Source organism: Xylocopa sonorina, chromosome 1 (assembly GCF_050948175.1).
Source record: "Xylocopa sonorina isolate GNS202 chromosome 1, iyXylSono1_principal, whole genome shotgun sequence".
NCBI lineage: Eukaryota > Metazoa > Arthropoda > Insecta > Hymenoptera > Apidae > Xylocopa > Xylocopa sonorina.
This window is the reverse complement of record NC_135193.1, coordinates 3,313,821-3,327,806: the sequence shown is the minus strand read 5'-3', so window position 1 is coordinate 3,327,806 and position 13,986 is coordinate 3,313,821. Positions and strand designations below refer to the sequence as shown.

Genomic DNA, 13,986 nt, shown 5'->3' with positions numbered 1-13,986 from the left:
TTGCGTCCAATTAAGTTTGAAACAGATTCCTCCACTCTGTGTGGGTCAAAAGCAAAGTTCGTCCTCGAAACATACATGCTTCGCGATCGCTCCTATTCTTCACTTCCCACTAAGTCTAATTACACATCTTAACATTGAGTCGAATTTGTCGTGAAACTTGAAAATCAATTGAAAAACCAGCTGTTCAAGTAAAAACGACAAAAGAAGATCGAGTTTCTCTTTGTGGACGAAAAATACGAGGCGTCAATTTTAATAGCAAATTTCTTCAACCCCCGTTCAATATGGCGCGTAATTTGAACAAAAATCCTGGCAACATCGAAGTCCAGGATCGCGAGCTGATTCTCTCGAGCGCGTAACCTCGAAACTTCCTAATAGAATCTAGGTAAATTAGTTCGCTGTAAATCCTCGCGGTTCTGTTCCCCTGTTTTTGTTTTCTTTTCGACCACAAACGGGGTCTGTGATTAATCGCCATCGGGAGTGCTGGTAGGCGAGCGGAACAGTATTTTAACACGGTCGCAGGCGTAACTCGGTGGCGCGCGACGTTACTGCGGCTGGTTCCACCCGCGAAGCACGGGAAATTATGCGTTCGATGCACCTGTGTCGCGTTGCAAACCGCGTCGAAAGGAAATTTGGCTTGTTTCGTGCCGTTTGTACGCACAGCGGATGTAAACGATCACTTTCGCACGTGTTGAGGTTCATTTTACTTCATTCTCCCCGTAACAGTGACTTTTTTCTAGCTAGAATTCTATTCTTTTACGTTACATACTCGAGGAGGGACCAAGTACTTGTAAATTTTATTCCAAAACATGACTTTACATAAACTCTTCGCTACTCTGTGCGTACTTCTCGCGAAATTTCCATGGAAAGCCTCCGAATATGGCGAGCATCGACCAACCATCGCGTCGTACCCTTTATTAACCTTCCTTCGACCACCGTTCGCGAAGTCGTGCGTTTCCACGCGGTCTTTTGTGGAGACCCGTCCCGTGTCGTGCGACTGCAGACAATTTGCAGGCACTCTGTTCGATCGATAAGGAAGCTAACAAACCGTCCAGCCCGTATCGTCATCGACATCGTTCCTCGGACAATTACAATTTGTCCCCGTCACGGGACGCTATCGCCAGCCACGGTACATTATCCCCGCGTTTCCTTATCGAGCCGAGAACGACTGTCGCTTATCATCAAGCCTGGCTGTCGACCGGGCCAATTCAAAGTTCCAACGGGAGATTTGTGGCTCTCTGACGACCATCGAAAATCTCTTTGTTCACCGTGAATGGGCCGTTTCGTAGCCGTTCTGGGGTGATTCCTTCGCTGGACGCGAGAACGACCCCCTTTGCTGCGACTATGGCTTCTTGTTCTTCAACGACGAAGGGTGGCAGACACGCGAATCGAGATTCGCAGAGAAACGGAAAGAAATGTTACTCTACACAGTGATCCGTGGGAAATGCTGTTTTCCATTTCTTTCCGATTCAGATGTAGATTTTACGCCCGTCTCTGGCTGTGATTCGTCGCAAGCCTGCTGGCGTCGTTGGCATAAACGCGCGGCCGCAGCTGTCCATCCATCGCGGTACGATTGCAGTAGATAAAGCCATTAACGGGGCAGCCACGGCGCGTATTTGCGGCTGCGACGTGTGAGCGGGACCAGGAACCGCTGGTCCCGTTTACATCGTTTACGAATCAGGGTTTCCACGGGATTTCCTGGCGTAACGCTTCCTCTGCGATGCGCGGTAACGCTGGTCCGTTTCGTGTTTTTGTAATTTTCGCGTTCTATTTTGGAGGAACAGAGGGGAATTATCGCGGGACGGCGGTTTGAAAGGAGCGGGCGGCGGAGTGGCCCTTGAAAATTCAATTGAAGGTAACACGCGGAATTGCGAAATTAATTTCGGCCGTTTTAATTGGCCGACTAATTTCCGACACGGACTTCAGTGGGAAAAAGCGAGAAATCCGGTTGTTCGACGCTACCAAAGGTACCTGTTATTACATTTCGCGCGAATTACTAGGGGTTGGGATAAAACGAACGGTAATTGCGTTTCCACGCTTTTTTTACTCCCGCTGCATTTTCGAATTACCGCGACCCTTTGTCGCGCGAAAATTTCTCTTATTAAACCTACCCTCTCTTGAGGGATGATTTACTTCTCAACGATCTCGCTTCCGAATTCATTTCACGATCAATCTTCGCGCGCTCGAAACAACGAGACGTAACGAACGTACTTCGCAAAAAAATCGCTATTAATGATAAAAAAACCGATTGCTCAAAAGAGGGAGGGAAAGAAGAGAAAGCCAGCAGCTGCGAGCCATCCGTTTTACAAAGAAAATCATCCCTCGACGTGTCGTACACGCGTAATTCCTAGTTTACGACGACGCGTTCTATGGTCAACACACGAGTGGAGGATTACCCGTTCAGGGTTGCGCCCCTCTCGAGGGATGGAGAGAAGAACGACGGGGGTGAATAAACGCGAGCTCGGAGTTTGTCGCGTGGAAACTCGATGCTACGGTATGAATAGACATCCGTCGCGAGGGTAGTCCTCGCTGATGTGCTTGATAAAACGTTACATTGTTACGCGACTGTAAATTTCGATCGAGGAACGCGTCACGATCGTGTCTCGCGCGACGAAGAGAGAGAGGGATCCTCAAAGAGGTACAAGCAAGGGGAATTCGCGTTGGAATTAAGATCGAAGAAAGATGTTGAACGTTGGAATTGAAAAAAAAAGGGAAAGGCAACGGGTGGACCTTGATAACGGATGATTTATGTGCGCTGATAAATCACTCGTAGGAACGCGAGAGAGAGAGAAAAGAGAGAGAGAAGGTCGATCTCGCGGTAAAAGCCGCGATTCGTGGCAGCGATCGCGAAATGTTTTTTCCGGCTACGGTTGCGTGACGTTACCCTAACCGTAAATTACCATTTCACGCGTTTAGCCGTGGGCTCGCGGATCGGAAGATCGATGAAGGGATTGGCGGTAACTCGAAACTCGAGTAGAAGGCGAATTCTCGGCCGTTCCGTTGCGTGACTACACAGTGGCCATAAATTGTCGCTGTTTAACACGCTTTACCCTTGTTTGGCTTCGCGCGGCGGAGCCGAGAAGTGGGATCTATTCGGCCACCCTATGAACACCACTCTCGTTTCTCGCTAATCATCTCATCGAGTCGCACGAACGAGCACGAGACCACAAATTACAGAAACAAACAATTCCGCTTTGAGTTACGGTCCCCATCCTCTGTGACAACGACGCGACGTGTCGTTCGGACTGAAATCGTCCTGGGAGTCGATGGAATCCTCGAAGAAGTAGACGATGTCTAACAAGTGAGCTGGATGAACCGCAAACAGTGTTCTCTGGGAAGCGAGTTCTCCATCGAAACGTCTCCGGAGCCCACGCGGTATTCCATTTGTAACACTTGCCAATCTCTCCTCCCTCAGAGCTGAAGATTCTCTGCAATCATTGAAATAACAGAGCCGAGCCCACTCGTCGACCGCTTTCTAATTTCGCTTCAACCGCGCAATTTCGTCGCGACTGCTCGCTCGCCGCCATTGCTTATTTCCGTCGTCCCTTAAGCGAACCCTCCACATGCAAAGGAAGCAAAAGCTTCAACGCCAACTAAATTGGCAACAATATCGCCGCGTGGAGAACAGGCTTTGCGTAGTCGAAAGTTAAATTCGGTAAATTTGGAATTCTTCTATCGCACACGAAACTCTTTCGTTCTCCAACGACCGCGCAATCCACCATCGACGAGGCTCGAAGAAACCGAGTGGCGGATTAACACGTCGCGACTCTAACTCGATCCCATTTATCTCCCATTTTTTTTTCTGTCTGGTTCCGCGTCGGCTGCGTGCTTTAACCCTCGAAAATCCGGCGTTCGATCGCGAGGGACCGCCACGGATTTCTCGATAAACGAGTCGACGCGTGGGTCGTCTTGCGGGAAATTCCAGGGGAGGCAAACTGGGGGAGTAATCTCTTTGAAGGACCGCGAGACCGTGTTGTAGTTTCCCGTCCGCGAAACGACCGACTGACAAGTTACATAAAGCTCCGCTGGCTGTCTAGATAAAATCGATACGGTATGATCCCCCAATTACCTGGAATCTCTTCGTGAAATATCGATCGGCACTTAGAACATGCCGGCTGGTGTAACGCCGTTGAGTGGTTACGCTCGACGCAGAGCGATCCTCGATAAATCGTGCGTCCGAGGGCGGTCTGTGTGCCGACCAGCCCAGCTTTGTGTACCCGCGGCTTGTTCGGTTCCCGAGGAACATTCGAGGCATAGCTGTCAACAGCCAGCGACACGATAAGAAACGAGAAAGTTTAGGGGATGGGGCGAACGTTTTCGCGAACGAACGCTGGGTTCGTTAGATTCATTATCGTTGACACTGTATTGTCTTTGGATATCCGAGAGGCGGATACTGAGAATGGTAGAAGCGTCCATTTTCAATGGAAATATTAGCGTTTCATTAATTTCAATCGATGACAACAACAGAGAAATTTATTTCTCGCTCTTGAGATTGATAGCAAAGTAAAACAGGGTATTCTATGCTTGTTCGAACCGTGAAGTTTATAATAAAATTTCGAACGTTCCTCTAGTGAAATAGATTAGCAACGAATAGTGTAGATTAGAAAACAGGGTCGCTAGTTTTAATTCGTTTTAAGACGTCCCATTTATTATGCGCGACGACGGACGAGATCGATCCGAGGGGGAAAGGAAAGCTATCCGGGGGTGAGATTAAAACAGAGGGACGATCTCGATTAGAATGTTGATTCCGGAGACGATTGATGCCCCGTTTTTCTCCGTGAATTCCTTCGTGCCGCGACTACGTGATCCGACGAAAAGTTTTCGGCTTGCGTCGAGGGGGTTGGGGGTGTCCGTGAGTTTTCGCCCGCTAATTTATAGCCCCGTCGTTGGATCGAATAGGAGATGAGTTCGAGGGACGAGCGACACTGATAAGCCCTCTCGCACCCGGGTCGAGATGAGAAAAAAAAGACGATCCACGGATCCAAAGCAGCCTCGCGACATCCTTCGTTTGTCCACCCCTGTTTTATACTCGTTACAGAGAGAACGCGTAGGAATTCGGTTTATGCGATATAAAATAACTGCGGATAATTAATTCAATGTCTCAAGGCTGGAAACGCTGCGTAAAGCAATCTCTCTAGTCCCGACGTTCAAGCGAATACTTGCACTGTGAGAGAAAAATTCTTCCTGCTGAATTTCATATTTTTATAATATGCGTTTCCAGGAAGTACACTTTTCGCGGAAGAATGCCTGAAAATTCAGGCTCGCAGAGTTTTTCATCAGCTTTTCAATTATCGTTCGACTTTTCGCGAAATGAACCGCGATTCTTTGAAAAATGTACGACTTGAACCTAAACAGGCTCGTGATAGGGATGTTTGTGGCAGTTTCGCGCGAGTTTAACAATGTTTTTCGATATTTCCATCCGATATGCAATTTCAATCGTCCGCAGTTAGCTCGAGTTCGAGAACGTAACTGCTTGAACTACTAACGGGATGCCTAAACAACTACGAAACGAGATGGTCTTATTAACGGAACCAGACATCGTGCTCCTCATCCTTCAAACTTTAATTTCACTAATCGAGACACCCCACGAAAACGTGAAGGGTATTCCAACCCCGTCGATGTAACGTCGATTCGCACCACGCCCCCTCTTAATGTCTTCGGTTCGTCGCGTTGAGCATGGACGACGTAGAATAGACGAGGGGGTTGAAAGCGTGGGTAGTTTCATTTATTAGCACATTAACAGAAGGCTCTTGGGCCTGGTCGAAAAGCGAGTATTCCTTACGAATTTCATCGCGACGAACAAAAATGTAAATTTGCTTCTACATTTTTCTCGCAAACTGGTTAAGCGGAAATTAACGCACAAAGTAATCTCGTTCTTCCACGTATTTAATTATCCACCTTGCGATTCAACATAAAAATCGTCGAATCCCCTGAGAACCCCATTCAACCTTCCTCGCGATAGCACGAATCAGGTTGAAAAACCGACTCAAACACGCGTAAGAAGCTTTTCATTCTGCGAAACGTCTGGACCACCGAGAGCCACCCTTCCGTACAACGAAGACGAGCCATCAAGCTTTCGGTAGCCACTTAGAGCGATAACCAAAATTAGCCGGCACGCAGACGTGTTTACACGCGGCGGGGATGCCGATGGAGGCTGGCGGTGAGTATAAATCGGGAAGCGAGGGGACCAGGCGAGCAAGATATTAGAGAGAAAAAAGGAGCGAAACGTGGAACGAAGCGAGGGCAGGCGAGCGAGAGGGAGGCGCACAGTCGCAAAGAGAAGGATTCCATCAGAGCGAGAAACAACGAGAGAAGGATACGTTATGAAAGAGAGGAGGGCGTCGAGTAGGGAGAGAAAGCGAGAGGGAGGGATGGAAGCGTGTGCGTGGTACACAGAGGGCAGGAACACAAAGAGGGGTAGCGTCGGGGAGGGCGCGCAAGGGGCAAAGCGGTTGACGGCGGGGGTGGGTGTGCTAGTGTGGCTCGGTAGGTGGTGGGCGAGGATCGGGGGACGGAAGGGAAAGGAGGAATAAATGGGGACCGACGCAGTCCTGTCGGGAGCGTCACAGCGGGCGGACGCTCACCACCGACGCTTCTCTCGCTCGCCTCGCCTCGCCTCGCCTCGCTCATTCTATCTCCCTCCCTTCCTGCCCCCCTTCGTTCTCTTAGCCACCATCGTCGTCTCATCTCCATCCAGCGACAGCCGAGTCGCGAGACGGACCATCAGCCTCCACCCTGTCGGTTGCTCTCGGATACGTGCGTGGCCTGTCGAAGGCGCATCCTTTCCACATCCTCGCGGTCCTCGCCGGCTCGTGCACGGCCCACGGCCGCATTTTCTTCTCGTCCCTCCTCCCTTCTCTTCTCTTTTCCTTCTACCTCTGCTTCTTTCTCTCTTTCTTTCCCTCTCTCTTTCTCTCTCTCTCTCTCTCTCTCTCTCTCTCTTTCTGTTTCTGTATTCATCCACTCACCTTTCCCCACCCTCGCTCGTTTCTATTCTCACCTTCGCCGTTCTTCGTCCCATCGAACTCCTCCTGGCGCTAGTTCCCTTCCGCCAGAGAACGTCTTCGTTCCGTGATTCGTTCTAACCCTCGATTTGTCACGATTCCACGCGAAGGGGCCGAAATGCGCGCTCGGAACCGCTTCCGGTGGCCGCGCGACTATCCGCGGTGGTGGTTACCCAGTGAGTGAACTCGTGACGCGGCGATCAGTGCACCGCGTGCTGGGACGACTACGAAGTGTGTTCACCAGTGACGTACTGTTCCGTATTATCCCCCTACGCGGGTTTCTGAATCCTCGACGCGTTCGGACACGGCTCACCGAGATGAACGCGCAGCCAAGCAGCCGTTCAGGGTGATCGTCGAAAGAGCATCACCATCACCAACACCGTCGATCCACTGCCTTGACGCGCGAGGTTAGGGGGATAGAGAGAGAGGGAGCGAGAGAGCGTGATCCAGTGGAAGTCACGCGGAAGAACCTCGCGCGAGAACGTGAGAACCGTGATCGAGCGATGCTCGACTCGACGCTACGTGGAACGGAACTCGAGGACGTCTCGCGGCGTTCGCCAGCGCGCGTGCAACGTGGCTCTGGCTACCCGGACCGGAGTACACGCGAGCCGACGTAGAGAAGAGTTATGATCTCACGCTCGCTTGGAGTTGCCTACCGCGAACACAGCGAAAGAAGTTGCGAAGGTAATATAACAACTGGAGACGGCAGAGACGCGGAAGGCCGCCGTCGAAGTGGTTGCCGGTGGAGGCTGGAGCGCGGTGCCGCGATCATTTCACGCTCGTTGCGTTCTCTAATAATAAGATCGCAGGGTTACCGGGAGATAAATTACGAGCTTTCCGCGATGATCAACGGTGCTGAACGTCGAAATCTCGTCTTTGCCTCGTAGAACAGCAATTAACCCCCGTAGAATGCGTTACGATGTGATTTAGACGTCTGCGTCTCGAGATTTGTGTTCAGAGACTAGATTCGATTTTTTGGTTCTGTTCCATCTAATTAGTGCGATGTATTATTGCTACGATTTCTGAGATTATCCTGTGGATAGGATTATTATTATATAAAGTACAAAAGGGGATGAAAAGAGTTAAGGGTAGTTATAGTGCCTCGTATACTTTCTAGGAGATCTGAGTCGATCGACGCCTTCGATCCAGCGTTCCGCGTGGCAATTAAAAAGCTCGAATCTAAGAGATCGGTGCGGTCAGAGTGCTCGCTTCGATTCGTCTCGAGTTGGGCCTTGAAACGTTCACGCTCCGCGGTATTAATAAACCGAGGAGGATCCTCTATTCGTGGAACGTCGAGGAGAAAAGTAAAGATTGGTCGCCGTTCGTTGAATAATTGATACGATCCCCACGATGAAATCGCTAAATAAGCGGCGACCTTCAATTAACTGACATTTCACTGCCACCCGGGGCCCTTGAATAATACCGACGGGAATAAGCCGTGTACCTCGATTATTTATTTCTGCCATCGTCGTGGAATTTCGCCCGGCTCTCTGTTTATCCGATCGCGATGTAATTAATCGGCTACGAATGCCCCGACATTTTAATCGAATCGATCACTTTTAGCCTTCCATCTTCGATCGGACTCTCCATCGTTTATAATTCAACCCGTTCGATAGCTGCGAGCCGAAGTGATTCTCGGTTCGGCCGATATTCTAATGCGCCTCGATGTCTTTTTCCGTGAACTACATTTCGGATAAATTGAGTTTTCCTGAAGCGCTGTTCGCCCTCGCCTCGGATCTATTTAGGTTTAAAGCGTCGAGATTTTACCCCGCGACACTAAGATTTCAACCCCTATCCAACGATTAACCAGCGGACGAACTGTGTCGCGTGTTCAAAGTTCGACTGAGAATCTGGTAAATTGTTTATAAGTCACAATTAGATATAAATACCGAATATTCCATATAACAGACCGTAGGAATTTCAAATATGAATGATAAATAAGTTATCTCAGATAGAAACGTACAATCGCAGATTACATAATCGACGAGCAATCGAATTCCCGTGGACGTAATTTTCAATAGAACGAGAGCCCATAAATCCCCCGTTGGATTTAATAAATTCCATCGTGAACCGTATTCCGTCGATTTTCCTTGCTCGCCCACGGTACACAATAACGCGCCGCGCGTCTGTTCCTAATGATTTCCGCCACCGACACCGATCGCGTATAGAACGATTCGTAGCTGCGCACACTCGTTCACCAGCAAAAGAGAAACAGAGAGAGAGAGAGAGAGAGAGAGAGAGAGAGAGAGAGAGAGAGAGAGAGAGAGAGAGATGCAGAGAACGATCAACCCTAATGTTGTTCGAGCGTCGTGCGAGCAATCACTGATAAAGATGCAAGTCGCACGGGTACAAACGTTGAACTTTGATTGATTCACAAGTGCAATCGTATCTTCGCACGAAGGCACTCTCAAATAAACCACCCTAGAGTCTAAACGCGCGTCGCGTCGTTGCGTTACACGATTTAATTAGCGAACTGTAGTCACTGGCGCGAATCATAGGCACTGGCTTGATCCCACGCTGGACCACGTGTACAGAGACACGTTAGACACGTGTCCGTGGCCAGCTCGAGAGGGCGAGTCGTAGCTGATTTTAGCAAAATTACCGTCGTCGCTAATGGCCCGCGGGGCGACGTCGGTTTCCTGTCGCTCGTCACGTATCGATGTATCGGGGCCGCATTTACTTTAATGAACTCGGCTAGGAATAACGGTTTAAGCCCCCGTTGCATCCTTGATCGCGTGACGAGCCGCGTTTCGCAATTCTCGAACGCCCACCCCGCCTGGACGCTACCCACGAGAGTCGCCGAGAAATTTCCGGGAAAATCGTCGACCCACTCCGTTCGAGGTTCAATCGTTTCGTATTAAATCGCTGAACTCGTATTTTTATACGATTTTCTAAACGATCAATTCGTTGGGTACAGAAGAAAAATTACGTGGCGATGGATCGAGCAGAATCGCGATCGAGCCGTCGTGACATTCATTTCTATGCGCGAACTGGTTGTTTTTTTTTACGTTGATGGAACGAAGAGGAGAAACGAAGAGGGCGGTTGGAACGTAGAAAATGGGAAGCGTTCATAAAATTTGCACAGGTTGATGGAGTTCAAATAGATTAACGTCGTCGTCCGCGATTAAAAGAGTACACATTCTAATCACTGACCTAATTTCTTGAGAACGGATCCGGCACATCTCCATTAGTCGCGCTGTTTCTACTAGGATCGCGGCTTTTCTTTCGTCTCTTAACCGGATTACAGAGGGACACACTGCTTCTCTCCTTTTTCGTTCGAAGTTCACTCCCTCGCGTCATTCGTTCTCTTTCCTAATTTGAATAGAAAATAGCGTCGATTCAGGGTCCACGAGCCACCATACCGATCAAATAAAATAACATTTACCAGAAAACAAAGGATTACTAAAGATTAAAGTATCAAACAGCAGAGAGAGTATCATGGAAGCTCATTAAAATTCCTAAAGTGGACTTAAAGAGTATAAAATGTAAGAACTCGATGACCCCTTTCCTAACAAGGAGGTGTTCATTAAGCAGAGCCGTCGACCGGAAGGGAACAAAAAAAGCAATAACTCTAGACTCATTCGGACAGTCGCAAAGGATAGTTTCGCGGTAATAATCCGCGGTAACGTAGTCGAAGAAATGTCGATACGGGAAGCTGGCACGACAATAGTTGCCTCGGTTCCTCTGGAAGCGCCAAAGGGGACGGAACACCCTCCGCGGGGATAAAAACGAGTAGCCGTGTCTCGGGAAATCCCGTCCCGGCGTCTTTCTCCCACGAACGTTCGCCCAATAAAACATTCGATTCTAAACCCTCCATCGAATACCACCCTCACCCCCGTCGACCCTCGACGTTCTCCAATAAAAGAAAAAAAAACACCGCAAATAACAGAGACAGATCTCTGTATTTATGAAATTCGCGTGCATTGTACTCCTTCCACGGATACTTTGTCCGCTTCCGTCGTGGCGAGGTCCACCCTGAGGAATAGAAGGGAATTCAAGGGGGTTGACGCGGTCCACGGACAATTTCATTTGGTCGCTCGAGGTAGACGAAGCGGGTGACCGTCGAATAGTATCGACGAAGTCTCTCACGATATTCTACCTGCATGTACACAACGGTGAAAGAGAGAAAAAGAGAAAGAAAGAGAGTTCAACGAGGGTGAACCCTGACTTTTTCCCGAAGAGCGCTCTCGTTCGTTCTCCACGTTCGGCTAACAGCCACCCCTGCTTCTTAAATACCGCGCGATGCGCCGGGAAAATAAAACGAGAGTGCGACACGTATTTGTAACCCCTGGCCGCCTCTACTCAGGGTTAAAAGCTTCTTTAACGGTGCTTGCACAACGCGCCGCGAAATCGATAAGCTGGTTGTTGTCGTTGTTTTATTTCCAATGGTGTTAATGGTGGAGGGTGTACTCGAGTAAGGGAACGGGGGAAGTGGAACGGAAACGGGGTGATCGGTTGCATCGCGGTTCGTCTGCCTCTGTAGAAGTTTCGATGAAGAGGGGGTGTGCAAGGTTCACGCGTTCGAGGTTTCGCGAAATCTTTGAAACTCGTACATATTTGGTCATAATAAGAACCTGTAAGTTAATCCAAGTTTAGTTGCCATGTGTACAGCTATACGAGACGTCGTCAGGATCATGAATTTTCGTGATTAGCGTACGAGAACAGAAGGAACTTCTAAAAATCGTATTTTATGAGGCAAGGGATCGTTGGATCGGAACTTGATCCGCAAGGTTTAAACTTTACTCTGAAATTTTACGATTCTCGTCCCATTTTGTTCGCAAGAGTCAATCCTGGGAATTAGAATTGCACTCATAGGCAGCAGCGCATCCCCAAGAGTGGAAATCGCCTCGAAAAACGTAAAAGTAATTTACGACCATCCGAGACCAAGTTCATATCCCGCGTCGGTGGATGCGCACGGTCGTCGAAAATTCGGTTGCTACCGATCAAAAATTCAGAAAGACGCTTTTTTACTAGCGAACGGATCGAGTTATTGCAGTACACCCTCGCAGCCTTCGGCTGACCAGCGAGAAATTGATCGTTCCGAGTGTCATCTATTATTCGCGCGGGCGAGATTTCGTCACCGCGGTGAAATATTATGTTTGCGGTGAAAAACGGCGAGGATAATTTAATCCGACTAGCTCCATCGACGTAAAAACAGCGGTCGAAAGATAGGGGGCGAGGGAGGCTGGGCGGGATCGTACGAGGACATTGATCGGTAGGAGATCGGTAGAAAAAAATTTATCGCTTCGCTCCTCTCCTTTTTTTATCTTCCTCCGTTTCATCGATACAGTCCCAGGGTGATTGATTGCTGAAAGTTTGATGGGTTTTTGATACACTCGCCAGACGAGCTCGCGGCAAATGTTTTGTTAATTGTGATTCAAAGTGCGAGGGAATTTATTTATCCTGATTTTTTTAGTATCTGACAGACAGCGACAGTGGGTCAATGTCACGTAAAAAATGTTATGTAAAAATAGCGATGAAATCGTATGGAACTTAATAAAGATGAACTGTGAAGTTGGGAATGTGAAATTTAGGAAGTATTGTTTGATTCATTTCTCTTAGTTATCTTATTTGATAGTGATCTTATTTTACACCCTGCGAATTTATAATTCGAGATAATTAAGGGAGTAGAATTTAAATAGAAATATGGTGTACTTTACGAGTGTTATACAATGTTGTAATATGCAAATTTCTACATATTCATTATGCATTCTCTAACAGATTCAAACTACTACGTGAACGCATAGATAGTACAAATTTTACTCGTGCACCCTAATGGCTTCTCTCTAAAAAATTAGTACGAGAAGCTGAACTTTACTGGATCTGGATAAATTGTAAAGAAACAAGTTCTGTACAAGCGTAAAGAATGTCAAGACGATCTGAACCACGGTATACAACTGAGATTCGAGCGAGCTCGTTACGACAGGGTTTACAAAGAAACAAGACTGAGCCCTTAACCCGGGCACTCTTCAATTTTTTACTTCGCGTCGCGGCCATAGTTTTCAGCCAGCGGTTTCCCCCAGACTCGTCGCTCAACTTTATTCACCCGCTCGTGCACAATTGTCGGCTCAACCCTTTGAAATGAAAATAGAGTTACGTAAAGAAAATGAAACCGTGTTAAATACAAAAAAAAAACAAGTATACTTTCCAAATGGATGAAAACTTGCTTCCTGTCTCAAGAATGCCAAATTCCTTGGCAATGTTCCTTCATAAAATGCAAAGATGCAAAATATACAGAAGCTCACAGGTTATGCGGGATTCCAAGGGAAATAATACGCGAGAAATCGGAGGAAACGCGCAACGTTGCTACTCGTGCTTTGAGAAACGCGAGAATTACTTCTCACCCGGCTATATATTTTAATATACCCTTATTCTCATATTTCTTTAACACGTAGAACCGCACAAAAGCTGAATACACCAGCGAACGTAGCTGCAAAGGGAACGTGTCGTTGTTCTCGATCGGAAGAGCAAAGAAACGGAAACCAATCGGTCGAGGGGTTGCTGGGGTTCTACTTGAAGAGAGAAAAAACAGGCGCGGGAAGTGAACACTCGCTGGCTCGAATAGATAATTTCCCAGTTGCACAAATAACGATTCGAACGGTGTGAATTTTTCATCGGCCGTCGAACACTCGCGACCATACATTTTAAAAGCGGCTCCCGCGTTAATCCGCGGGATCTTCCGGTGGACGTGTCCGCGTGCGCGACGGCCACCCCCGCTCGATACACCCCGCACGAGGAACGGAACGCGTCCGGTCGCGATTTATGTTCGGATCACGCAATTTTCCGTTCGACCGCCACCGCGATAAAAAAATAGTCACGATGAAAGAGAAACTTTGTTTTCGTGTCCACGCGGCCGGAAATGTGGGGGATAGTGTGGATATCGATGGAACTGAATCTCCTACTATCTTAATTTTCATCGTACGAATCTTTTATTTACTCGTATTTTCGTATCAATTTAAAAATTGCTCGTTTTCATTCACATTTC

At 48.2% G+C, this 13,986-nt stretch overlaps 1 protein-coding gene across 5 annotated transcripts in view; it reads left to right on the top strand.

The window, feature by feature from the left end:
• The window catches only part of Sk (small conductance calcium-activated potassium channel), a 183,084-nt gene that overhangs the window by 88,450 nt on the left and 80,648 nt on the right, over positions 1 to 13,986 (top strand). Inside the window, exon 1 of one of the 5 annotated variants that reach the window (XM_076897421.1) lies at positions 7,562 to 7,685. The exons of the other annotated variants lie outside the window; for them this stretch is intronic. The gene's annotated coding sequence lies outside the window, so the exon portion shown is untranslated. Of the gene's footprint in view, positions 1 to 7,561; positions 7,686 to 13,986 lie in introns of those variants that run through there. 5 annotated transcript variants of the gene reach the window in all.